The sequence below is a fragment of the Ipomoea nil genome, unplaced genomic scaffold (assembly GCF_001879475.1).
Source record: "Ipomoea nil cultivar Tokyo-kokei standard unplaced genomic scaffold, Asagao_1.1 scaffold1101, whole genome shotgun sequence".
NCBI classification, from domain to species: Eukaryota; Viridiplantae; Streptophyta; class Magnoliopsida; order Solanales; family Convolvulaceae; genus Ipomoea; species Ipomoea nil.
In genome coordinates, this window is record NW_017617529.1 from 609613 (window position 1) to 635665 (window position 26053).

Here is a 26053-nt window from a genome sequence, read left to right on the forward strand (position 1 = left end):
AACTGTGGTAGTTATCGAAAGCGTCAAGGGTATTTTCTCCTTCGCTTAACTCGCATCTCTACCATTTAATGCACTCAGCGGTGGTCATCCCATCTGCAAGGGAGATTCCATTGTCTTTCGTAATATTGAATAATATGCCCTTACGCTTTTTCGTCCGAGTCATTCCCGATACTCTTTAGTTAGGATTAAAATTTTTTCTTCGGTTTGTAACCCTCGTCTCTTATATACTTAATTGGTGATAAATCGATCATAATTAATAAATAAAAAATACAGTGACACTGAATATGTGTTAAGTAATCTAATTTTGTGTAGCATTTTACATATGAACACTTGGCATTTCATAACCATTTTTACCAATTTTTGCTGAAAAAGTGACTAGATATAGTAGTGTTCTGAAGGTTGAAAATCAAAGGCCTATTAGCTCAGTTGGTTAGAGCGTTGTGCTAATAACGTGAAGGTCACAGGTTCGAGACCTATATGGGCCATAATTTTCATCTCCCAACCCTTTGCATGTAAAAACCATTATTAATTTTGAAATGGTGTTTACAAAATGCACAACGTCAACCGGTGACTTTAATATGATAACTTTGAGTTCAAGTGTTCCAACTTTAACTTGACAAATATTTTATTCTAAAGAATTTGAAGTACAAAAATAAACACAACGCATCACCAACACTGAAAATTTTCATTAATAATCTCAAAAGAATTATATTACAATTCAATGTGCATAAAGCATATATAAATATATAAAATTACTAAATGTCTTCAATTGTGCAGCCTCAACCCTCGTTATTCTTGCTGCTTCTTCGGCTTTCTCGGCTGCCGTGTCCAAAAATTTGTTAATTTGATTCCTTGAGCTCTGGATGTGTCCTGGTATCACCGGATGATGATCATATATATATGTGAGATTGATTCTAAAACTGTGGTAGTTATCGAAAGCGTCAAGGGTATTTTCTCCTTCCCTTAACACGCATCTCTACCATTTAATGCACTCAGCGGTGGTCATCCCATCTGCAAGGGAGATTCCATTGTCTTTCGTAATATTGAATAATATGCCCTTACGCTTTTTCGTCCGAGTCATTCCCGATACTCTTTAGTTAGGATTAAAATTTTTTCTTCGGTTTGTAACCCTCGTCTCTTATATAATTAATTGGTGATAAATCGATCATAATTAATAAATAAAAAATACAGTGACACTAAATATGTGTTAAGTAATCTAATTTTGTGTAGCATTTTACATATGAACACTAGGCATTTCATAACCATTTTTACCAATTTTTGTTGAAAAAGTGACTAGATATAGTAGTGTTCTGAAAGTTGAAAATCAAAGGCCTATTAGCTCAGTTAGTTAGAGCGTCGTGCTAATAACGCGAAGGTCACAGGTTCGAGACCTATATGGGCCAAAATTTTCATCTCCCAACCCTTTGCATGTAAAAACCATTATTAATTTTGAAATGGTTTTTACAAAATGCACAACGTCAACCGGTGACTTTAATATGGTAACTTTGAGTTCAAGTGTTCCAACTTTAACTTGACAAATATTTTATTCTATGGAATTTGAAGTACAAAAATAAACACAACGCATCACCAACACTGAAAATTTTCATTAATAATCTCAAATGAATTATATTACAATTCAATGTTCATAAAGCATATATAAATGTCTTCAATTGTGCAGCTTCAACCCTCGTTCTTCTTGCGGCTTCTTCGCCTTTCTCGGCTGCCGTGTCCAAAAATTTGTTAATTTGATTCCTTGAACTCTGGATGTGTCCTGGTATCACCGGATGATGATCATATATATATATATATATATATATATATATATATGTGAGATTGATTCTAAAACTGTGGTAGTTATCGAAACCGTCAAGGGTGTTTTCTCCTTCGCTTAACTCGCATCTCTACCATCTAATGCACTCAGCGGTGGTCATTCCATCTACAAGGGAGATTCCATTGTCTTTCGTAATATTGAATAATATGCCCTTACGCTTTTTCGTCCGAGTCATTCCCGATACTCTTTAGTTAGGATTAAAATTTTTTCTTCGGTTTGTAACCCTCGTCTCTTATATAATTAATTGGTGATAAATCGATCATAATTAAGAAATAAAAAATACAGTGACACTGAATATGTGTTAAGTAATCTAATTTTGTGTAGCATTTTACATATGAACACTTGGCATTTCATAACCATTTTTACCAATTTTTGCTGAAAAAGTGACTAGATACAGTAGTGTTCTGAAAGTTGAAAATCAAAGGCCTATTAGCTCAGTTGGTTAGAGCGTCGTGCTAATAACGCGAAGGTCACAGGTTTGAGACCTATATGGGCCAAAATTTTCATCTCCCAACCCTTTGCATGTAAAAACCATTATTAATTTTGAAATGGTGTTTACAAAATGCACAACGTCAACCGGTGACTTTAATATGGTAACTTTGAGTTCAAGTGTTCCAACTTTAACTTGACAAATATTTTATTCTAAAGAATTTGAAGTACAAAAATAAACACAACGCATCACCAACACTGAAAATTTTCATTAATAATCTCAAAAGAATTATATTACAATTCAATGTGCATAAAGCATATATAAATATATAAAATTACTAAATGTCTTCAATTGTGCAGCCTCAACCCTCGTTATTCTTGCTGCTTCTTCGGCTTTCTCGGCTGCCGTGTCCAAAAATTTGTTAATTTGATTCCTTGAGCTCTGGATGTGTCCTGGTATCACCGGATGATGATCATATATATATGTGAGATTGATTCTAAAACTGTGGTAGTTATCGAAAGCGTCAAGGGTATTTTCTCCTTCCCTTAACACGCATCTCTACCATTTAATGCACTCAGCGGTGGTCATCCCATCTGCAAGGGAGATTCCATTGTCTTTCGTAATATTGAATAATATGCCCTTATGCTTTTTCGTCCGAGTCATTCCCGATACTCTTTAGTTAGGATTAAAATTTTTTCTTCGGTTTGTAACCCTCGTCTCTTATATAATTAATTGGTGATAAATCGATCATAATTAATAAATAAAAAATACAGTGACACTGAATATGTGTTAAGTAATCTAATTTTGTGTAGCATTTTACATATGAACACTAGGCATTTCATAACCATTTTTACCAATTTTTGCTGAAAAAGTGACTAGATATAGTAGTGTTCTGAAAGTTGAAAATCAAAGGCCTATTAGCTCAGTTAGTTAGAGCGTCGTGCTAATAACGCAAAGGTCACAGGTTCGAGACCTATATGGGCCAAAATTTTCATCTCCCAACCCTTTGCATGTAAAAACCATTATTAATTTTGAAATGGTGTTTACAAAATGCACAACGTCAACCGGTGACTTTAATATGGTAACTTTGAGTTCAAGTGTTCCAACTTTAACTTGACAAATATTTTATTCTAAGGAATTTGAAGTACAAAAATAAACACAACGCATCACCAACACTGAAAATTTTCATTAATAATCTCAAATGAATTATATTACAATTCAATGTTCATAAAGCATATATAAATGTCTTCAATTGTGCAGCTTCAACCCTCATTCTTCTTGCGGCTTCTTCGCCTTTCTCGGCTGCCGTGTCCAAAAATTTGTTAATTTGATTCCTTGAACTCTGGATGTGTCCTGGTATCACCGGATGATGATCATATATATATATATATATATATATATATATGTGAGATTGATTCTAAAACTGTGGTAGTTATCGAAACCGTCAAGGGTGTTTTCTCCTTCGCTTAACTCGCATCTCTACCATCTAATGCACTCAGCGATGGTCATTCCATCTACAAGGGAGATTCCATTGTCTTTCGTAATATTGAATAATATGCCCTTACGCTTTTTCGTCCGAGTCATTCCAGATACTCATTAGTTAGGATTAAAATTTTTTCTTCGGTTTGTAACCCTTGTCTCTCATATAAATAATTGGTGATAAATCGATCACAATTAATAAATAAAAAATACAGTGACACTGAATATGTGTTAAGTCATCTAATTTTGTGTAGCATTTTACATATGAACACTTGGCATTTCATAACCATTTTTACCAATTTTAGCTGAAAAAGTGACTAGATATAGTAGTGTTCTGAAAGTTAGAAATTGAAGGCCTATTAGCTCAGTTGGTTAGTGCGTCGAGCTAATAATGCGAAGGTCACAGGTTCGAGACCTGTAAGGGCAAAAATTTTCATCTCCTAACCCTTTGCATGTAAAAACCATTATTAATTTTGAAATGGTGTTTACAAAATTCACAATGTCAACCGGTGACTTTAATATGGTTACATTGAGTTCAAGTGTTCCAACTTTAACTTCAAATATTTTATTCTAAGGAATTTGAAGTACAAAAATAAACACAACGCATCACCAACACTGAAAATTTTCATTAATAATCTCAAATGAATTATATTACAATTCAATGCTCATAAAGCATATATAAATGTCTTCAATTGTGCAGCTTCAACCCTCGTTCTTCTTGCTGCTTCTTCGCCTTTCTCGGCTGGGTCGTGTCCAAAAATTTGTTAATTTGATTCCTTGAGCTCAGGATGTGTCCTGGTATCACCGGATGATGGTCATATATATATAGGTTGATTCTAAAACTGTAGTAGTTATCGAAACTGTCAAGGTTATTTTCTCCTTCGCTTAACTCGCATCTCTACCATCTAATGCACTCAGCGGTGGTCATCCCATCTGCAAGGGAGATTCCATTGTCTTTCGTAATATTGAATAATATGCCCTTACGCTTTTTCGTCCGAGTCATTCCCGATACTCTTTAGTTAGGATTAAAATTTTTTCTTCGGTTTGTAACCCTCGTCTCTTATATAATTAATTGGTGATAAATCGATCATAATTAAGAAATAAAAAATACAGTGACACTGAATATGTGTTAAGTAATCTAATTTTGTGTAGCATTTTACATATGAACACTTGGCATTTCATAACCATTTTTACCAATTTTTGCTGAAAAAGTGACTAGATATAGTAGTGTTCTGAAAGTTGAAAATCAAAGGCCTATTAGCTCAGTTGGTTAGAGCGTCGTGCTAATAACGCGAAGGTCACAGGTTTGAGACCTATATGGGCCAAAATTTTCATCTCCCAACCCTTTGCATGTAAAAACCATTATTAATTTTGAAATGGTGTTTACAAAATGCACAACGTCAACCGGTGACTTTAATATGGTAACTTTGAGTTCAAGTGTTCCAACTTTAACTTGACAAATATTTTATTCTAAAGAATTTGAAGTACAAAAATAAACACAACGCATCACCAACACTGAAAATTTTCATTAATAATCTCAAAAGAATTATATTACAATTCAATGTGCATAAAGCATATATAAATATATAAAATTACTAAATGTCTTCAATTGTGCAGCCTCAACCCTCGTTATTCTTGCTGCTTCTTCGGCTTTCTCGGCTGCCGTGTCCAAAAATTTGTTAATTTGATTCCTTGAGCTCTGGATGTGTCCTGGTATCACCGGATGATGATCATATATATATGTGAGATTGATTCTAAAACTGTGGTAGTTATCGAAAGCGTCAAGGGTATTTTCTCCTTCCCTTAACACGCATCTCTACCATTTAATGCACTCAGCGGTGGTCATCCCATCTGCAAGGGAGATTCCATTGTCTTTCGTAATATTGAATAATATGCCCTTATGCTTTTTCGTCCGAGTCATTCCCGATACTCTTTAGTTAGGATTAAAATTTTTTCTTCGGTTTGTAACCCTCGTCTCTTATATAATTAATTGGTGATAAATCGATCATAATTAATAAATAAAAAATACAGTGACACTGAATATGTGTTAAGTAATCTAATTTTGTGTAGCATTTTACATATGAACACTAGGCATTTCATAACCATTTTTACCAATTTTTGCTGAAAAAGTGACTAGATATAGTAGTGTTCTGAAAGTTGAAAATCAAAGGCCTATTAGCTCAGTTAGTTAGAGCGTCGTGCTAATAACGCGAAGGTCACAGGTTCGAGACCTATATGGGCCAAAATTTTCATCTCCCAACCCTTTGCATGTAAAAACCATTATTAATTTTGAAATGGTGTTTACAAAATGCACAACGTCAACCGGTGACTTTAATATGGTAACTTTGAGTTCAAGTGTTCGAACTTTAACTTGACAAATATTTTATTCTAAGGAATTTGAAGTACAAAAATAAACACAACGCATCACCAACACTGAAAATTTTCATTAATAATCTCAAATGAATTATATTACAATTCAATGTTCATAAAGCATATATAAATGTCTTCAATTGTGCAGCTTCAACCCTCGTTCTTCTTGCGGCTTCTTCGCCTTTCTCGGCTGCCGTGTCCAAAAATTTGTTAATTTGATTCCTTGAACTCTGGATGTGTCCTGGTATCACCGGATGATGATCATATATATATATATATATGTGAGATTGATTCTAAAACTGTGGTAGTTATCGAAACCGTCAAGGGTGTTTTCTCCTTCGCTTAACTCGCATCTCTACCATCTAATGCACTCAGCGGTGGTCATTCCATCTACAAGGGAGATTCCATTGTCTTTCGTAATATTGAATAATATGCCCTTATGCTTTTTCGTCCGAGTCATTCCAGATACTCATTAGTTAGGATTAAAATTTTTTCTTCGGTTTGTAACCCTTGTCTCTCATATAAATAATTGGTGATAAATCGATCACAATTAATAAATAAAAAATACAGTGACACTGAATATGTGTTAAGTCATCTAATTTTGTGTAGCATTTTACATATGAACACTTGGCATTTCATAACCATTTTTACCAATTTTAGCTGAAAAAGTGACTAGATATAGAAGTGTTCTGAAAGTTAGAAAATGAAGGCCTATTAGCTCAGTTGGTTAGTGCGTCGAGCTAATAATGCGAAGGTCACAGGTTCGAGACCTGTATGGGCAAAAATTTTCATCTCCTAACCCTTTGCATGTAAAAACCATTATTAATTTTGAAATGGTGTTTACAAAATTCACAATGTCAACCGGTGACTTTAATATGGTTACATTGAGTTCAAGTGTTCCAACTTTAACTTCAAATATTTTATTCTAAGGAATTTGAAGTACAAAAATAAACACAACGCATCACCAACACTGAAAATTTTCATTAATAATCTCAAATGAATTATATTACAATTCAATGCTCATAAAGCATATATAAATGTCTTCAATTGTGCAGCTTCAACCCTCGTTCTTCTTGCTGCTTCTTCGCCTTTCTCGGCTGGGTCGTGTCCAAAAATTTGTTAATTTGATTCCTTGAGCTCAGGATGTGTCCTGGTATCACCGGATGATGGTCATATATATATATAGGTTGATTCTAAAACTGTGGTAGTTATCGAAACTGTCAAGGTTATTTTCTCCTTCGCTTAACTCGCATCTCTACCATCTAATGCACTCAGCGGTGGTCATCCCATCTGCAAGGGAGATTCCATTGTCTTTCGTAATATTGAATAATATGCCCTTACGCTTTTTCGTCCGAGTCATTCCCGATACTCTTTAGTTAGGATTAAAAATTTTTCTTCGGTTTGTAACCCTTGTCTCTCATATAAATAATTGGTGATAAATCGATCATAATTAATAAATAAAAAATACAGTGACACTGAATATGTGTTAAGTCATCTAATTTTGTGTAGCATTTTACATATGAACACTTGGCATTTCATAACCATTTTAACCAATTTTAGCTGAAAAAGTGACTAGATATAGTAGTGTTCTGAAAGTTGGAAATTAATGGCCTATTAGCTCAGTTGGTTAGAGCGTCGTGCTAATAATGCGAAGGTCATAGGTTCGAGACCTTTATGGGCCAAAATTTTCATCTCCCAACCCTTTGCATGTAAAAACCATTATTAATTTTGAAATGGTGTTTACAAAATGCACAACGTGAACCGGTGACTTTAATATGGTAACATTGAGTTCAAGTGTTCCAACTTTAACTTGACAAATATTTTATTCTAAGGAATTTGAAGTACAAAAATAAACACAACGCATCACCAACACTGAAAATTTTCATTAATAATCTCAAATGAATTATATTACAATTCAATGTTCATAAAGCATATATAAATGTCTTCAATTGTGCAGCTTCAACCCTCGTTCTTCTTGCTGCTTCTTCGCCTTTCTCGGCTGTCGTGTCCAAAAATTTGTTAATTTGATTCCTTGAACTCTGGATGTGTCCTGGTATCACCGGATGATGATCATATATATATATGTGAGATTGATTCTAAAACTGTGGTAGTTATCGAAACCGTCAAGGGTGTTTTCTCCTTCGTTTAACTCGCATCTCTACCATATAATGCACTCAGCGGTGGTCATCCCATCTGCAAGAGAGATTCCATTGTCTTTCGTAATATTGAATAATATGCCCTTACGCTTTTTCGTCCGAGTCATTCCCGATACTCTTTAGTTAGGATTAAAATTTTTTCTTTGGTTTGTAACCCTTGTCTCTCATATAAATAATTGGTGATAAATCGATCATAATTGATAAATAAAAAATACAGTGACACTGAATATGTGTTAAGTCATCTAATTTTGTGTAGCATTTTACATATGAACACTTGGCATTTCATAACCATTTTTACCAATTTTAGCTGAAAAAGTGACTAGATATAATAGTGTTCTGAAAGTTGGAAATTAAAGGCCTATTAGCTCAGTTGGTTAGAGCGTCGTGCTAATAATGCGAAGGTCACAGGTTCGAGACTTGTATGGGCCAAAATTTTCATCTCCCAACCCTTTGCATGTAAAAACCATTATTAATTTTGTAATGGTGTTTACAAAATGCACAACGTGAACCGGTGACTTTAATATGGTAACATTGAGTTCAAGTGTTCCAACTTTAACTTGACAAATATTTTATTCTAAGGAATTTGAAGTACAAAAATAAACACAACGCATCACCAACATTGAAAATTTTCATTAATAATCTCAAATGAATTATATTACAATTCAATGTTCGTAAAGCATATATAATTGTCTTCAATTGTGCAGCTTCAACCCTCGTTCTTCTTGCTGCTTCTTCGCCTTTCTCGGCTTCCGTGTTCAAAAATTTGTTAATTTGATTCCTTGAGCTCAGGATGTGTCCTGGTATCACCGGATGATGATCATATATATATATGAGGTTGATTCTAAAACTGTGGTAGTTATCGAAACCGTCAAGGGTATTTTCTCCTTCACTTAACTCGCATCTCAACCATCTAATGCACTCAGCGGTGGTCATCCCATCTGCAAGGGAGATTCCATTGTCTTTCGTAATATTGAATAATATGCCCTTACGCTTTTTCGTCCGAGTCATTCCCGATAATCTTTAGTTAGGATTAAAATTTTTTCTTCGGTTTGTAACCCTTGTCTCTCATATAAATAATTGGTGATAAATCGATCATAATTAATAAATAAAAAATACAGTTACCCTGAATATGTGTTAAGTCATCTAATTTTGTGTAGCATTTTACATTTGAACACTTGGCATTTCATAACCATTTTTACCAATTTTAGCTGAAAAAGTGATTAGATATAGTATTGTTCTGAAAGTTAGAAATTAAAGGCCTATTAGCTCAGTTTGTTAGAGCGTCGTGCTAATAACGCGAAGGTCACAGGTTCGAGACCTGTATGGGCCAATATTTTCATCTCCCAACCCTTTGCATGTAAAAACCATTATTAATTTTGAAATGGTGTTTACAAAATGCACAACGTGAACCGGTGACTTTAATATGGTAACTTTGAGTTCAAGTGTTCCAACTTTAACTTGACAAATATTTTATTCTAAGGAATTTGAAGTACAAAAATAAACACAACGCATCACCAACACTGAAAATTTTCATTAATAATCTCAAATGAATTATATTACAATTCAATGTTCATAAAGCATATATAAATGTCTTCAATTGTGCAGCTTCAACCCTCGTTCTTCTTGCTGCTTCTTCGCCTTTCTCGGCTGCCGTGTCCAAAAATTTGTTAATTTGATTCCTTTAGCTCAGGATGTGTCCTGGTATCACCGGATGATGATCATATATATATGTGAGATTGATTCTAAAACTGTGGTAGTTATCGAAACCGTCAAGGGTATTTTCTCCTTCGCTTAACTCGCATCTCTACCATCTAATGCACTCAGCGGTGGTCATCCCATCTGCAAGGGAGATTCCATTGTCTTTCGTAATATTGAATAATATGCCCTTACGCTTTTTCGTCCTAGTCATTCCCGATACTCTTTAGTTAGGATTAAAATTTTTTCTTCGGTTTGTAACCCTTGTCTCTTATATAATTAATTGGTGATAAATCGATCATAATTAATAAATAAAAAATACAGTGACACTGAATATGTGTTAAGTCATCTAATTTTGTGAAGCATTTTACATATGAACACTTGGCATTTCATAACCATTTTTACCAATTTTAGCTGAAAAAGTAACTAGATATATTAGTGTTCTGAAAGTTGGAAATCAAAGGCCTATTAGCTCAGTTGGTTAGAGCGTCGTGCTAATAACGCGAAGGTCACAGGTTCGAGACCTGTATGGGCCAAAATTTTCATCTCCGAACCCTTTGCATGTAAAAACCATTATTAATTTTGAAATGGTGTAAAAACCATTATTAATTTTTAAATGGTGTTTACAAAATGCACAACGTCAACCGGTGACTTTAATATGGTAACTTTGAGTTCAAGTGTTCCAACTTTAACTTGACAAATATTTTATTCTAAGGAATTTGAAGTACAAAAATAAACACAACGCATCACCAACACTGAAAATTTTCATTAATAATCTCAAAAGAATTATATTACAATTCAATGTTCGTAAAGCATATATAAATGTCTTCAATCGTGCAGCTTCAACCCTCGTTCTTCTTGCTGCTTCTTCGCCTTTCTCGGCTGCCGTGTCCAAAAATTTGTTAATTTGATTCCTTGAGCTCAGGATGTGTCCTGGTATCACCGGATAATGATCATATATATATGTGAGATTGATTCTAAAACTGTGGTAGTTATCGAAACCGTCAAGGGTATTTTCTCCTTCGCTTAACTCGCATCTCTACCATCTAATGCATTCAGCGATGGTCATCCCATCTGCAAGGGAGATTCCATTGTCTTTCGTAATATTGAATAATATGCCCTTACGCTTTTTCGTCAGTGTCATTCCCGATACTCTTTAGTTAGGATTAAAATTTTTTCTTCGGTTTGTAACCCTTGTCTCTCATAAAATTAATTGGTGATAAATCGATCATAATTGATAAATAAAAAATACAGTGACACTGAATATGTGTTAAGTCATCTAATTTTGTGTAGCATTTTACATATGAACACTTGGCATTTCATAACCATTTTTACCAATTTTAGCTGAAAAAGTGACTAGATATAGTAGTGTTCTGAAAGTTGGAAATTAAAGGCCTATTAGCTCAGTTGGTTAGAGCGTCGTGCTAATAACGCGAAGGTCACAGGTTCGAGACTTGTATGGGCCAAATTTTTCATCTCCCAACCCTTTGCATGTAAAAACCATTATTAATTTTGAAATGGTGTTTACAAAATGCACAACGTGAACCGGTGACTTTAATATGGTAACATTGAGTTCAAGTGTTCCAACTTTAACCTGACAAATATTTTATTCTAAGGAATTTGAAGTACAAAAATAAACACAACGCATCACCAAAATTGAAAATTTTCATTAATAATCTCAAAATGAATTATATTACATTTCAATGTTCATAAAGCATATATAAATGTCTTCAATTGTGCAGCTTCAACCCTCGTTCTTCTTGCTGCTTCTTCGCCTTTCTCGGCTTCCGTGTTCAAAAATTTGTTAATTTGATTCCTTGAGCTCAGGATGTGTCCTGGTATCACCAGATGATGATCATATATATATATGAGGTTCATTCTAAAACTGTGGTAGTTATCGAAACCGTCAAGGGTATTTTCTCCTTCACTTAACTCGCATCTCAACCATCTAATGCACTCAGCGGTGGTCATCCCATCTGCAAGGGAGATTCCATTGTCTTTCGTAATATTGAATAATATGCCCTTACGCTTTTTCGTCCGAGTCATTCCCGATACTCTTTAGTTAGGATTAATATTTTTCTTCGGTTTGTAACCCTTGTCTCTCATATAAATAATTGGTGATAAATCGAACATAATTAATAAATAAAAAATACAGTGACACTGAATATGTGTTAAGTCATCTAACTTTGTGTAGCATTTTACATTTGAACACTTGGCATTTCATAACCATTTTTACCAATTTTAGCTGAAAAAGTGACTAGATATAGTAGTGTTCTGAAAGTTGGAAATTAAAGGCCTATTAGCTCAGTTGGTTAGAGCGTCGTGCTAATAACGCGAAGGTCACAGGTTCGAGACCTGTATGGGCCAAAATTTCAATCTCCCAACCCTTTGCATGTAAAAACCATTATTAATTTTGAAATGGTGTTTACAAAATGCACAACGTGAACCGGTGACTTTAATATGGTAACATTGAGTTCAAGTGTTCCAACTTTAACTTGACAAATATTTTATTCTAAGGAATTTGAAGTACAAAAATAAACACAACGCATCACCAACACTGAAAATTTTCATTAATAATCTCAAATGAATTATATTACAATTCAATGTGCATAAAGCATATATAAATATATAAACATTACAAAATGTCTTCAATTGTGCAGCTTCAACCCTCGTTCTTCTTGCTGCTTCTTCGTCTTTCTCGGCTGCCGTGTCCAAAAATTTGTTAATTTGTTTCCTTGAGCTCTGCATGTGTCCTGGTATCACCGGATGATGATCATATATATATGTGAGATTGATTCTAAAACTGTGGTAGTTATCGAAAGCGTCAAGGGTATTTTCTCCTCCGCTTAACTCGCATCTTTACCATCTAATGCACTCAACGGTGGTCATCCCATCTGCAAGGGAGATTCCATTGTCTTTCGTAATATTAAATAATATGCCGTTACGCTTTTTCGTTCGAGTCATTCCCGATACTCTTTAGTTAGGATTAAAAAATTTTCTTCGGTTTGTAACCCTTGTCTCTCATATAATTAATTGGTGATAAATCGATCATAATTAATAAATAAAAATACAGTGACACTGAATATGTGTTAAGTCATCTAATTTTGTGTAGCATTTTACATATGAAAACTAGGCATTTCATAACCATTTTTACCAATTTTAGCTGAAAAAGTGACTAGATATAGTTGTGTTCTGAAAGGTGGAAATCAAAGGCCTATTAACTCAGTTGGTTAGAGCGTCGTGCTAATAACGCGAAGGTCACAGGTTCGAGACCTGTATGGGCCAATATTTTCATCTCCCAACCCTTTGCATGTAAAAACCATTATTAATTTTGAAATGGTGTTTACAAAATGCACAACGTCAACCGGTGACTTTAATATGGTAACTTTGAGTTCAAGTGTTCCAACTTTAACTTGACAAATATTTTATTCTAAGGAATTTGAAGTACAAAAATAAACACAACGCATCACCAACACTGAAAATTTTCATTAATAATCTCAAATGAATTATATTACAATTCAATGTTCATAAAGCATATATAAATGTCTTCAATTGTGCAGCTTCAACCCTCGTTCTTCTTGCTGCTTCTTCGCCTTTCTCGGCTGCCGTGTCCAAAAATTTGTTAATTTGATTCCTTTAGCTCAGGATGTGTCCTGGTATCACCGGATGATGATCATATATATATGTGAGATTGATTCTAAAACTGTGGTAGTTATCGAAACCGTCAAGGGTATTTTCTCCTTCGCTTAACTCGCATCTCTACCATCTAATGCACTCAGCGGTGGTCATCCCATCTGCAAGGGAGATTCCATTGTCTTTCGTAATATTGAATAATATGCCCTTACGCTTTTTCGTCCTAGTCATTCCCGATACTCTTTAGTTAGGATTAAAATTTTTTCTTCGGTTTGTAACCCTTGTCTCTTATATAATTAATTGGTGATAAATCGATCATAATTAATAAATAAAAAATACAGTGACACTGAATATGTGTTAAGTCATCTAATTTTGTGAAGCATTTTACATATGAACACTTGGCATTTCATAACCATTTTTTACCAATTTTAGCTGAAAAAGTAACTAGATATATTAGTGTTCTGAAAGTTGGAAATCAAAGGCCTATTAGCTCAGTTGGTTAGAGCGTCGTACTAATAACGCGAAGGTCACAGGTTCGAGACCTGTATGGGCCAAAATTTTCATCTCCGAACCCTTTGCATGTAAAAACCATTATTAATTTTGAAATGGTGTAAAAACCATTATTAATTTTTAAATGGTGTTTACAAAATGCACAACGTCAACCGGTGACTTTAATATGGTAACTTTGAGTTCAAGTGTTCCAACTTTAACTTGACAAATATTTTATTCTAAGGAATTTGAAGTACAAAAATAAACACAACGCATCACCAACACTGAAAATTTTCATTAATAATCTCAAAAGAATTATATTACAATTCAATGTTCGTAAAGCATATATAAATGTCTTCAATCGTGCAGCTTCAACCCTCGTTCTTCTTGCTGCTTCTTCGCCTTTCTCGGCTGCCGTGTCCAAAAATTTGTTAATTTGATTCCTTGAGCTCAGGATGTGTCCTGGTATCACCGGATAATGATCATATATATATGTGAGATTGATTCTAAAACTGTGGTAGTTATCGAAACCGTCAAGGGTATTTTCTCCTTCGCTTAACTCGCATCTCTACCATCTAATGCATTCAGCGATGGTCATCCCATCTGCAAGGGAGATTCCATTGTCTTTCGTAATATTGAATAATATGCCCTTACGCTTTTTCGTCAGTGTCATTCCCGATACTCTTTAGTTAGGATTAAAATTTTTTCTTCGGTTTGTAACCCTTGTCTCTCATAAAATTAATTGGTGATAAATCGATCATAATTGATAAATAAAAAATACAGTGACACTGAATATGTGTTAAGTCATCTAATTTTGTGTAGCATTTTACATATGAACACTTGGCATTTCATAACCATTTTTACCAATTTTAGCTGAAAAAGTGACTAGATATAGTAGTGTTCTGAAAGTTGGAAATTAAAGGCCTATTAGCTCAGTTGGTTAGAGCGTCGTGCTAATAACGCGAAGGTCACAGGTTCGAGACTTGTATGGGCCAAATTTTTCATCTCCCAACCCTTTGCATGTAAAAACCATTATTAATTTTGAAATGGTGTTTACAAAATGCACAACGTGAACCGGTGACTTTAATATGGTAACATTGAGTTCAAGTGTTCCAACTTTAACCTGACAAATATTTTATTCTAAGGAATTTGAAGTACAAAAATAAACACAACGCATCACCAAAATTGAAAATTTTCATTAATAATCTCAAAATGAATTATATTACAATTCAATGTTCATAAAGCATATATAAATGTCTTCAATTGTGCAGCTTCAACCCTCGTTCTTCTTGCTGCTTCTTCGCCTTTCTCGGCTTCCGTGTTCAAAAATTTGTTAATTTGATTCCTTGAGCTCAGGATGTGTCCTGGTATCACCAGATGATGATCATATATATATATGAGGTTCATTCTAAAACTGTGGTAGTTATCGAAACCGTCAAGGGTATTTTCTCCTTCACTTAACTCGCATCTCAACCATCTAATGCACTCAGCGGTGGTCATCCCATCTGCAAGGGAGATTCCATTGTCTTTCGTAATATTGAATAATATGCCCTTACGCTTTTTCGTCCGAGTCATTCCCGATACTCTTTAGTTAGGATTAATATTTTTTCTTCGGTTTGTAACCCTTGTCTCTCATATAAATAATTGGTGATAAATCGAACATAATTAATAAATAAAAAATACAGTGACACTGAATATGTGTTAAGTCATCTAACTTTGTGTAGCATTTTACATTTGAACACTTGGCATTTCATAACCATTTTTACCAATTTTAGCTGAAAAAGTGACTAGATATAGTAGTGTTCTGAAAGTTGGAAATTAAAGGCCTATTAGCTCAGTTGGTTAGAGCGTCGTGCTAATAACGCGAAGGTCACAGGTTCGAGACCTGTATGGGCCAAAATTTCAATCTCCCAACCCTTTGCATGTAAAAACCATTATTAATTTTGAAATGGTGTTTACAAAATGCACAACGTGAACCGGTGACTTTAATATGGTAACATTGAGTTCAAGTGTTCCAACTTTAACTTGACAAATATTTTATTCTAAGGAATTTGAAGTACAAAAATAAACACAACGCATCACCAACACTGAAAATTTTCATTAATAATCTCAAATGAATTATATTACAATTCAATGTGCATAAAGCATATATAAATATATAAACATTACAAAATGTCTTCAATTGTGCAGCTTCAACCCTCGTTCTTCTTGCTGCTTCTTCGTCTTTCTCGGCTGCCGTGTCCAAAAATTTGTTAATTTGTTTCCTTGAGCTCTGCATGTGTCCTGGTATCACCGGATGATGATCATATATATATGTGAGATTGATTCTAAAACTGTGGTAGTTATCGAAAGCGTCAAGGGTATTTTCTCCTCCGCTTAACTCGCATCTTTACCATCTAATGCACTCAACGGTGGTCATCCCATCTGCAAGGGAGATTCCATTGTCTTTCGTAATATTAAATAATATGCCGTTACGCTTTTTCGTTCGAGTCATTCCCGATACTCTTTAGTTAGGATTAAAAAATTTTCTTCGGTTTTGTAACCCTTGTCTCTCATATAATTAATTGGTGATAAATCGATCATAATTAATAAATAAAAAATACAGTGACACTGAATATGTGTTAAGTCATCTAATTTTGTGTAGCATTTTACATATGAAAACTTGGCATTTCATAACCATTTTTACCAATTTTAGCTGAAAAAGTGACTAGATATAGGGTTGTTCTGAAAGGTGGAAATCAAAGGCCTATTAGCTCAGTTGGTTAGAGCGTCGTGCTAATAACGCGAAGGTCACAGGTTCGAGACTGTATGGGCCAATATTTTCATCTCCCAACCCTTTGCATGTAAAAACCATTATTAATTTTGAAATGGTGTTTACAAAATGCACAACGTGAACCGGTGACTTTAATATGGTAACTTTGAGTTCAAGTGTTCCAACTTTAACTTGACAAATATTTTATTCTAAGGAATTTGAAGTACAAAAATAAACACAACGCATCACCAACACTGAAAATTTTCATTAATAATCTCAAATGAATTATATTACAATTCAATGTTCATAAAGCATATATAAATGTCTTCAATTGTGCAGCTTCAACCCTCGTTCTTCTTGCTGCTTCTTCGCCTTTCTCGGCTGCCGTGTCCAAAAATTTGTTAATTTGATTCCTTGAGCTCAGGATGTGTCCTGGTATCACCGGATGATGATCATATATATATGTGAGATTGATTCTAACACTGTGGTAGTTATCGAAACCGTCAAGGGTATTTTCTCCTTCGCTTAAACTCGCATCTCTACCATCTAATGCACTCAGCGGTGGTCATCCCATCTGCAAGGGAGATTCCATTGTCTTTCGTAATATTGAATAATATGCCCTTACGCTTTTTCGTCCTAGTCATTCCCGATACTCTTTAGTTAGGATTAAAATTTTTTCTTCGTTTGTAACCCTTGTCTCTTATATAATTAATTGGTGATAAATCGATCATAATTAATAAATAAAAAATACAGTGACACTGAATATGTGTTAAGTCATCTAATTTTGTGAAGCATTTTACATATGAACACTTGGCATTTCATAACCATTTTTACCAATTTTAGCTGAAAAAGTAACTAGATATATTAGTGTTCTGAAAGTTGGAAATCAAAGGCCTATTAGCTCAGTTGGTTAGAGCGTCGTGCTAATAACGCGAAGGTCACAGGTTCGAGACCTGTATGGGCCAAATTTTCATCTCCGAACCCTTTGCATGTAAAAACCATTATTAATTTTGAAATGGTGTAAAAACCATTATTAATTTTGAAATGGTGTTTACAAAATGCACAACGTCAACCGGTGACTTTAATATGGTAACTTTGAGTTCAAGTGTTCCAACTTTAACTTGACAAATATTTTATTCTAAGGAATTTGAAGTACAAAAATAAACACAACGCATCACCAACACTGAAAATTTTCATTAATAATCTCAAAAGAATTATATTACAATTCAATGTTCGTAAAGCATATATAAATGTCTTCAATTGTGCAGCTTCAACCCTCGTTCTTCTTGCTGCTTCTTCGCCTTTCTCGGCTGCCGTGTCCAAAAATTGTTAATTTGATTCCTTGAGCTCAGGATGTGTCCTGGTATCACCGGATGATGATCATATATATATGTGAGATTGATTCTAAAACTGTGGTAATTATCGAAACCGTCAAGGGTATTTTCTCCTTCGCTTAACTCGCATCTCTACCATCTAATGCACTCAGCGATGGTCATCCCATCTGCAAGGGAGATTCCATTGTCTTTCGTAATATTGAATAATATGCCCTTACGCTTTTTCGTCAAAGTCATTCCCGATACTCTTTAGTTAGGATTAAAATTTTTTCTTCGGTTTGTAACCCTTGTCTCTCATAAAATTAATTGGTGATAAATCGATCATAATTAATAAATAAAAAATACAGTGACACTGGAATATGTGTTAAGTCATCTAATTTTGTGAAGCATTTTACATATGAACACTTGGCATTTCATAACCATTTTTACCAATTTTTGCTGAAAAAGTGACTAGATATATTAGTGTTCTGAAAGTTGGAAATCAAAGGCCTATTAGCTCAGTTGGTTAGAGCGTCGTGCTAATAACGCGAAGGTCACAGGTTCGAGACCTGTATGGGCCAAAATTTTCATCTCCAACCCTTTGCATGTAAAACCATATTATTTGAATGTGTAAAAACCATTATTAATTTTGAAATGGTGTTTACAAAATGCACAACGTCAACCGGTGACTTTAATATGGTAACATTGAGTTCAAGTGTTCCAACTTTAACTTGACAAATATTTTATTCTAAAGAATTTGAAGTACAAAATAAACACAAACGCATCACCAACACTGAAAATTTTCATTAATAATCTCAAAATGAATTATATTACAATTCAATGTTCATAAAGCATATATAAATGTCTTCAATTGTGCAGCTTCAACGCTCGTTCTTCTTGCTGCTTCTTCGCCTTTCTCGGCTGTCCGTGTCCAAAAATTTGTTAATTTGATTCCTTGAGCTCAGGATGTGTCCTGGTATCACCGGATGATGGATCATATATATATATGAGGTTGATTCTAAAACTGTGGTAGTTATCGAAACCGTCAAGGGTATTTTCTCCTTCGCTTAACTCGCATCTCTACCATCTAATGCACTCAGCGGTGGTCATCCCATCTGCAAGGGAGATTCCATTGTCTTTCATAATATTGAATAATATGCCCTTACGCTTTTTCGTCCGAGTCATTCCGATACTCTTTAGTTAGGATTAAAATTATTTCTTCGGTTTGTAACCCTTGTCTCTCATATAAATAATTGGTGATAAATCGATCATAATTAATAAATAAAAAATACAGTGACACTGAATATGTGTTAAGTCATCTAATTTTGTGTAGCATTTTACATATGAACACTTGGCATTTCATAACCATTTTTACCAATTTTAGCTGAAAAAGTGACTAGATATAGTAGTATTCTGAATGTTGGAAATTAAAGGCCTATTAGCTCAGTTGGTTAGAGCGTCGTGCTAATAACGCGAAGGTCACAGGTTCGAGACCTGTATGGGCCAAAATTTTCAATCTCCAACCCTTTGCATATAAAAACCATTATTAATTTTGAAATGGTGTTTACAAAATTGCACAACGTTCAAGCCGGTGACTTTAATATGGGTAACATTGAGTTCAAGTGTTCCAACTTTAACTTGACAAATATTTTATTCTAAAGGAATTTGAAGTACAAAAATAAACACAACGCATCACCAACACTGAAAATTTTCATTAATAATCTCAAATGAATTATATTACAATTCAATGTTCATAAAGCATATATAAATGTCTTCAATTGTGCAGCTTCAACCCTCGTTCTTCTCGCTCTTCTTCGCCTTTCTCGGCCTGCCGTGTCCAAAAATTTGTTAATTGATTCCTTGAACTCTGGATGTGTCCTGGTATCACCGGATGATGATCATATATATATATTGAGATTGATTCTAAAACTGTGGTAGTTATCGAAACCGTCAAGGGTATTTTCTCCTTCGCTTAACTCGCATCTCTACCATCTAATGCACTCAGCGGTGGTCATCCCATCTGCAAGGGAGATTCCATTGTCTTTCGTAATATTGAATAATATGCCCTTACGCTTTTTCGTCCGAGTCATTCCCGATACTCTTTAGTTAGGATTAAAATTTTTTCTTCGGTTGTAACCCTTGTCTCTCATATAAATAATTGGTGATAAATCGATCATAATTAATAAATAAAAAATACAGTGACACTGAATATGTGTTAAGTCATCTAATTTTGTGTAGCATTTTACATATGAACACTTGGCATTTCATAAACCATTTTTACCAATTTTAGCTGAAAAAGTGACTAGATATATAGTGTTCTGAAAGTTGGAAATTAAAGGCCTATTAGCTCAGTTGGTTAGAGCGTCGTGCTAATAACGCGAAGGTCACAGGTTCGAGACTTGTATGGGCCAAAATTTTCATCTCCAACCCTTTGCATGTAAAAACCATTATTAATTTTGAAATGTGTTTACAAATGCACAACGTGAACCGGTGACTTTAATATGGTAACATTGAGTTCAAGTGTTCCAACTTTAACTTGACAAATATTTTATTCTAAGGAATTTGAAGTACAAAAATAAACACAACGCATCACCAACACTGAAAATTTTCATTAATAATCTCAAATGAATTATATTACAATTCAATGTTCATAAAGCATATATAAATGTCTTCAATTGTGCAGCTTCAACCCTCGTTCTTCTTGCTGCTTCTTCGCCTTTCTCGGCTGTCGTGTCCAAAAATTTGTTAATTTGATTCCTTGAGCTCAGGATGTGTCCTGGTATCACCGGATGATGATCATATATATATATGTGAGATTGATTCTAAAACTGTGGTAGTTATCGAAACCGTCAAGGGTATTTTCTCCTTCGCTTAACTCGCATCTCTACCATCTAATGCACTCAGCGGTGGTCATCCCATCTGCAAGGGAGATTCCATTGTCTTTCGTAATATTGAATAATATGCCCTTACGCTTTTTCGTCCGAGTCATTCCCGATACTCTTTAGTTAGGATTAAAATTTTTTCTTCGGTTTGTAACCCTTGTCTCTCATATAAATAATTGGTGATAAATCGATCATAATTAATAAATAAAAAATACAGTGACACTGAATATGTGTTAAGTCATCTAATTTTGTGTAGCATTTTACATATGAACACTTGGCATTTCATAACCATTTTTACCAATTTTAGCTGAAAAAGTGACTAGATATAGTAGTGTTCTGAAAGTTGGAAATCAAAGGCCTATTAGCTCAGTTGGTTAGAGCGTCGTGCTAATAACGCGAAGGTCACAGGTTCGAGACCTGTATGGGCCAAAATTTTCATCTCCCAACCCTTTGCATGTAAAAACCATTATTAATTTTGAAATGGTGTTTACAAAATGCACAACGTCAACCGGTGACTTTAATATGGTAACTTTGAGTTCAAGTGTTCCAACTTTAACTTGACAAATATTTTATTCTAAGGAATTTGAAGTACAAAAATAAACACAACGCATCACCAACACTGAAAATTTTCATTAATAATCTCAAAAGAATTATATTACAATTCAATGTGCATAAAGCATATATAAATATATAAACATTAAATGTCTTCAATTGTGCAGCTTCAACCCTCGTTCTTCTTGCTGCTTCTTCGCCTTTCTCGGCTGCCGTGTCCAAAAATTTGTTAATTTGATTCCTTGAGCTCAGGATGTGTCCTGGTATCACCGGATGATGATCATATATATATGTGAGATTGATTCTAAAACTGTGGTAGTTATCGAAAGCGTCAAGGGTATTTTCTCCTTCGCTTAACTCGCATCTCTACCATCTAATGCACTCAGCGGTGGTCATCCCATCTGCAAGGGAGATTCCATTGTCTTTCGTAATATTGAATAATATGCCCTTACGCTTTTTCGTCCGAGTCATTCCCGATACTCTTTAGTTAGGATTAAAATTTTTTCTTCGGTTTGTAACCCTTGTCTCTCATATAATTAATTGGTGATAAATCGATCATAATTAATAAATAAAAAATACAGTGACACTGAATATGTGTTAAGTCATCTAATTTTGTGTAGCATTTTACATATGAACACTTGGCATTTCATAACCATTTTTACCAATTTTTAAGTCATCTAATTTTCTAGCATTTTACATATGACACATTTGTTAACCTTTTTTGACCAAAGGGAGACGGAATACGAACACTTGGTAGCTTGACGTTCAAAGGCCTATTAGCTCAGTTGGTTAGAGCGTCGTGCTAATAACGCGAAGGTCACAGGTTCGAGACCTGTATGGGCCAAAATTTTCATCTCCCAACCCTTTGCATGTAAAAACCATTATTAATTTTGAAATGGTGTTTACAAAATGCACAACGTGAACCGGTGACTTTAATATGGTAACTTTGAGTTCAAGTGTTCCAACTTTAACTTGACAAATATTTTATTCTAAGGAATTTGAAGTACAAAAATAAACACAACGCATCACCAACACTGAAAATTTTCATTAATAATCTCAAATGAATTATATTACAATTCAATGTTCATAAAGCATATATAAATGTCTTCAATTGTGCAGCTTCAACCCTCGTTCTTCTTGCTGCTTCTTCGCCTTTCTCGGCTGCCGTGTCCAAAAATTTGTTAATTTGATTCCTTGAGCTCAGGATGTGTCCTGGTATCACCGGATGATGATCATATATATATGTGAGATTGATTCTAAAACTGTGGTAGTTATCGAAACCGTCAAGGGTATTTTCTCCTTCGCTTAACTCGCATCTCTACCATCTAATGCACTCAGCGGTGGTCATCCCATCTGCAAGGGAGATTCCATTGTCTTTCGTAATATTGAATAATATGCCCTTACGCTTTTTCGTCCGAGTCATTCCCGATACTCTTTAGTTAGGATTAAAATTTTTTCTTCGGTTTGTAACCCTTGTCTCTCATATAATTAATTGGTGATAAATCGATCATAATTAATAAATAAAAAATACAGTGACACTGAATATGTGTTAAGTCATCTAATTTTGTGTAGCATTTTACATATGAACACTTGGCATTTCATAACCATTTTTACCAATTTTAGCTGAAAAAGTGACTAGATATAGTAGTGTTCTGAAAGTTGGAAATCAAAGGCCTATTAGCTCAGTTGGTTAGAGCGTCGTGCTAATAACGCGAAGGTCACAGGTTCGAGACCTGTATGGGCCAAAATTTTCATCTCCCAACCCTTTGCATGTAAAAACCATTATTAATTTTGAAATGGTGTTTACAAAATGCACAACGTGAACCGGTGACTTTAATATGGTAACTTTGAGTTCAAGTGTTCCAACTTTAACTTGACAAATATTTTATTCTAAGGAATTTGAAGTACAAAAATAAACACAACGCATCACCAACACTGAAAATTTTCATTAATAATCTCAAAAGAATTATATTACAATTCAATGTCATAAAGCATATATACAAAATGTCTTCAATTGTGCAGCTTCAACCCTCGTTCTTCTTGCTGCTTCTTCGCCTTTCTCGGCTGCCGTGTCCAAAAATTTGTTAATTTGATTCCTTGAGCTCTGGATGTGTCCTGGTATCACCGGATGATGATCATATATATATGTGAGATTGATTCTAAAACTGTGGTAGTTATCGAAACGTCAAGGGTATTTTCTCCTTCGCTTAACTCGCATCTCTACCATCTAATGCCATTCAGCGATGGTCATCCCATCTGCAAGGGAGATTCCATTGTCTTTCGTAATATTGAATAATATGCCCTTACGCTTTTTCGTCAGTGTCATTCCCGATACTCTTTAGTTAGGATTAAAATTTTTTCTTCGGTTTGTAACCCTTGTCTCTCATAAAATTAATTGGTGATAAATCGATCATAATTGATAAATAAAAAATACAGTGACACTGAATATGTGTTAAGTCATCTAATTTTGTGTAGCATTTTACATATGAACACTTGGCATTTCATAACCATTTTTACCAATTTTAGCTGAAAAAGTGACTAGATATAGTAGTGTTCTGAAAGTTGGAAATTAAAGGCCTATTAGCTCAGTTGGTTAGAGCGTCGTGCTAATAACGCGAAGGTCACAGGTTCGAGACTTGTATGGGCCAAATTTTCATCTCCCAACCCTTTGCATGTAAAAACCATTATTAATTTTGAAATGGTGTTTACAAAATGCACAACGTGAACCGGTGACTTTAATATGGTAACATTGAGTTCAAGTGTTCCAACTTTAACCTGACAAATATTTTATTCTAAGGAATTTGAAGTACAAAAATAAACACAACGCATCACCAAAATTGAAAATTTTCATTAATAATCTCAAAATGAATTATATTACATTTCAATGTTCATAAAGCATATATAAATGTCTTCAATTGTGCAGCTTCAACCCTCGTTCTTCTTGCTGCTTCTTCGCCTTTCTCGGCTTCCGTGTTCAAAAATTTGTTAATTTGATTCCTTGAGCTCAGGATGTGTCCTGGTATCACCAGATGATGATCATATATATATATGAGGTTCATTCTAAAACTGTGGTAGTTATCGAAACCGTCAAGGGTATTTTCTCCTTCACTTAACTCGCATCTCAACCATCTAATGCACTCAGCGGTGGTCATCCCATCTGCAAGGGAGATTCCATTGTCTTTCGTAATATTGAATAATATGCCCTTACGCTTTTTTCGTCCGAGTCATTCCCGATACTCTTTAGTTAGGATTAATATTTTTTCTTCGGTTTGTAACCCTTGTCTCTCATATAAATAATTGGTGATAAATCGAACATAATTAATAAATAAAAAATACAGTGACACTGAATATGTGTTAAGTCATCTAACTTTGTGTAGCATTTTACATTTGAACACTTGGCATTTCATAACCATTTTTACCAATTTTAGCTGAAAAAGTGACTAGATATAGTAGTGTTCTGAAAGTTGGAAATTAAAGGCCTATTAGCTCAGTTGGTTAGAGCGTCGTGCTAATAACGCGAAGGTCACAGGTTCGAGACCTGTATGGGCCAAAATTTCAATCTCCCAACCCTTTGCATGTAAAAACCATTATTAATTTTGAAATGGTGTTTACAAAATGCACAACGTGAACCGGTGACTTTAATATGGTAACATTGAGTTCAAGTGTTCCAACTTTAACTTGACAAATATTTTATTCTAAGGAATTTGAAGTACAAAAATAAACACAACGCATCACCAACACTGAAAATTTTCATTAATAATCTCAAATGAATTATATTACAATTCAATGTGCATAAAGCATATATAAATATATAAACATTACAAAATGTCTTCAATTGTGCAGCTTCAACCCTCGTTCTTCTTGCTGCTTCTTCGTCTTTCTCGGCTGCCGTGTCCAAAAATTTGTTAATTTGTTTCCTTGAGCTCTGCATGTGTCCTGGTATCACCGGATGATGATCATATATATATGTGAGATTGATTCTAAAACTGTGGTAGTTATCGAAAGCGTCAAGGGTATTTTCTCCTCCGCTTAACTCGCATCTTTACCATCTAATGCACTCAACGGTGGTCATCCCATCTGCAAGGGAGATTCCATTGTCTTTCGTAATATTAAATAATATGCCGTTACGCTTTTTCGTTCGAGTCATTCCCGATACTCTTTAGTTAGGATTAAAAAATTTTCTTCGGTTTGTAACCCTTGTCTCTCATATAATTAATTGGTGATAAATCGATCATAATTAATAAATAAAAAAATACAGTGACACTGAATATGTGTTAAGTCATCTAATTTTGTGTAGCATTTTACATATGAAAACTAGGCATTTCATAACCATTTTTACCAATTTTAGCTGAAAAAGTGACTAGATATAGTTGTGTTCTGAAAGGTGGAAATCAAAGGCCTATTAACTCAGTTGGTTAGAGCGTCGTGCTAATAACGCGAAGGTCACAGGTTCGAGACCTGTATGGGCCAA

At 34.4% G+C, this 26053-nt stretch overlaps 28 non-coding genes across 28 annotated transcripts; all 28 read left to right on the plus strand.

Annotated features, from left to right (window-relative positions):
* The first annotated feature begins 411 nt into the window (after window positions 1-411).
* Window positions 412-485, plus strand: TRNAI-AAU. The gene has a single exon. It is a non-coding gene; the product is annotated as a tRNA-Ile (tRNA).
* Window positions 486-1329: 844 nt separating this feature from the next.
* On the plus strand, window positions 1330-1403 carry TRNAI-AAU. Its single transcript has one exon. It is a non-coding gene; the product is annotated as a tRNA-Ile (tRNA).
* An 851-nt stretch (window positions 1404-2254) lies between these two features.
* TRNAI-AAU lies at window positions 2255-2328 on the plus strand. Its single transcript has one exon. It is a non-coding gene; the product is annotated as a tRNA-Ile (tRNA).
* An 844-nt stretch (window positions 2329-3172) lies between these two features.
* Window positions 3173-3246, plus strand: TRNAI-AAU. Its single transcript has one exon. It is a non-coding gene; the product is annotated as a tRNA-Ile (tRNA).
* A 1745-nt stretch (window positions 3247-4991) lies between these two features.
* Window positions 4992-5065, plus strand: TRNAI-AAU. The gene has a single exon. It is a non-coding gene; the product is annotated as a tRNA-Ile (tRNA).
* Window positions 5066-5909: 844 nt separating this feature from the next.
* TRNAI-AAU lies at window positions 5910-5983 on the plus strand. Its single transcript has one exon. It is a non-coding gene; the product is annotated as a tRNA-Ile (tRNA).
* Window positions 5984-6818: 835 nt separating this feature from the next.
* On the plus strand, window positions 6819-6892 carry TRNAI-AAU. The gene has a single exon. It is a non-coding gene; the product is annotated as a tRNA-Ile (tRNA).
* Window positions 6893-7718: 826 nt separating this feature from the next.
* TRNAI-AAU lies at window positions 7719-7792 on the plus strand. Its single transcript has one exon. It is a non-coding gene; the product is annotated as a tRNA-Ile (tRNA).
* An 829-nt stretch (window positions 7793-8621) lies between these two features.
* Window positions 8622-8695, plus strand: TRNAI-AAU. The gene has a single exon. It is a non-coding gene; the product is annotated as a tRNA-Ile (tRNA).
* Window positions 8696-9522: 827 nt separating this feature from the next.
* TRNAI-AAU lies at window positions 9523-9596 on the plus strand. The gene has a single exon. It is a non-coding gene; the product is annotated as a tRNA-Ile (tRNA).
* Window positions 9597-10423: 827 nt separating this feature from the next.
* On the plus strand, window positions 10424-10497 carry TRNAI-AAU. The gene has a single exon. It is a non-coding gene; the product is annotated as a tRNA-Ile (tRNA).
* Window positions 10498-11353: 856 nt separating this feature from the next.
* Window positions 11354-11427, plus strand: TRNAI-AAU. The gene has a single exon. It is a non-coding gene; the product is annotated as a tRNA-Ile (tRNA).
* An 827-nt stretch (window positions 11428-12254) lies between these two features.
* Window positions 12255-12328, plus strand: TRNAI-AAU. The gene has a single exon. It is a non-coding gene; the product is annotated as a tRNA-Ile (tRNA).
* Window positions 12329-13172: 844 nt separating this feature from the next.
* Window positions 13173-13246, plus strand: TRNAI-AAU. Its single transcript has one exon. It is a non-coding gene; the product is annotated as a tRNA-Ile (tRNA).
* An 828-nt stretch (window positions 13247-14074) lies between these two features.
* On the plus strand, window positions 14075-14148 carry TRNAI-AAU. Its single transcript has one exon. It is a non-coding gene; the product is annotated as a tRNA-Ile (tRNA).
* Window positions 14149-15004: 856 nt separating this feature from the next.
* On the plus strand, window positions 15005-15078 carry TRNAI-AAU. Its single transcript has one exon. It is a non-coding gene; the product is annotated as a tRNA-Ile (tRNA).
* Window positions 15079-15906: 828 nt separating this feature from the next.
* Window positions 15907-15980, plus strand: TRNAI-AAU. Its single transcript has one exon. It is a non-coding gene; the product is annotated as a tRNA-Ile (tRNA).
* Window positions 15981-16826: 846 nt separating this feature from the next.
* On the plus strand, window positions 16827-16899 carry TRNAI-AAU. Its single transcript has one exon. It is a non-coding gene; the product is annotated as a tRNA-Ile (tRNA).
* An 827-nt stretch (window positions 16900-17726) lies between these two features.
* On the plus strand, window positions 17727-17800 carry TRNAI-AAU. Its single transcript has one exon. It is a non-coding gene; the product is annotated as a tRNA-Ile (tRNA).
* Window positions 17801-18655: 855 nt separating this feature from the next.
* Window positions 18656-18729, plus strand: TRNAI-AAU. The gene has a single exon. It is a non-coding gene; the product is annotated as a tRNA-Ile (tRNA).
* An 851-nt stretch (window positions 18730-19580) lies between these two features.
* On the plus strand, window positions 19581-19654 carry TRNAI-AAU. The gene has a single exon. It is a non-coding gene; the product is annotated as a tRNA-Ile (tRNA).
* An 831-nt stretch (window positions 19655-20485) lies between these two features.
* Window positions 20486-20559, plus strand: TRNAI-AAU. Its single transcript has one exon. It is a non-coding gene; the product is annotated as a tRNA-Ile (tRNA).
* Window positions 20560-21385: 826 nt separating this feature from the next.
* Window positions 21386-21459, plus strand: TRNAI-AAU. Its single transcript has one exon. It is a non-coding gene; the product is annotated as a tRNA-Ile (tRNA).
* An 893-nt stretch (window positions 21460-22352) lies between these two features.
* On the plus strand, window positions 22353-22426 carry TRNAI-AAU. The gene has a single exon. It is a non-coding gene; the product is annotated as a tRNA-Ile (tRNA).
* An 827-nt stretch (window positions 22427-23253) lies between these two features.
* On the plus strand, window positions 23254-23327 carry TRNAI-AAU. The gene has a single exon. It is a non-coding gene; the product is annotated as a tRNA-Ile (tRNA).
* Window positions 23328-24156: 829 nt separating this feature from the next.
* TRNAI-AAU lies at window positions 24157-24230 on the plus strand. The gene has a single exon. It is a non-coding gene; the product is annotated as a tRNA-Ile (tRNA).
* Window positions 24231-25058: 828 nt separating this feature from the next.
* On the plus strand, window positions 25059-25132 carry TRNAI-AAU. Its single transcript has one exon. It is a non-coding gene; the product is annotated as a tRNA-Ile (tRNA).
* An 846-nt stretch (window positions 25133-25978) lies between these two features.
* TRNAI-AAU lies at window positions 25979-26052 on the plus strand. The gene has a single exon. It is a non-coding gene; the product is annotated as a tRNA-Ile (tRNA).
* The last annotated feature ends 1 nt before the right edge of the window (window position 26053 follows it).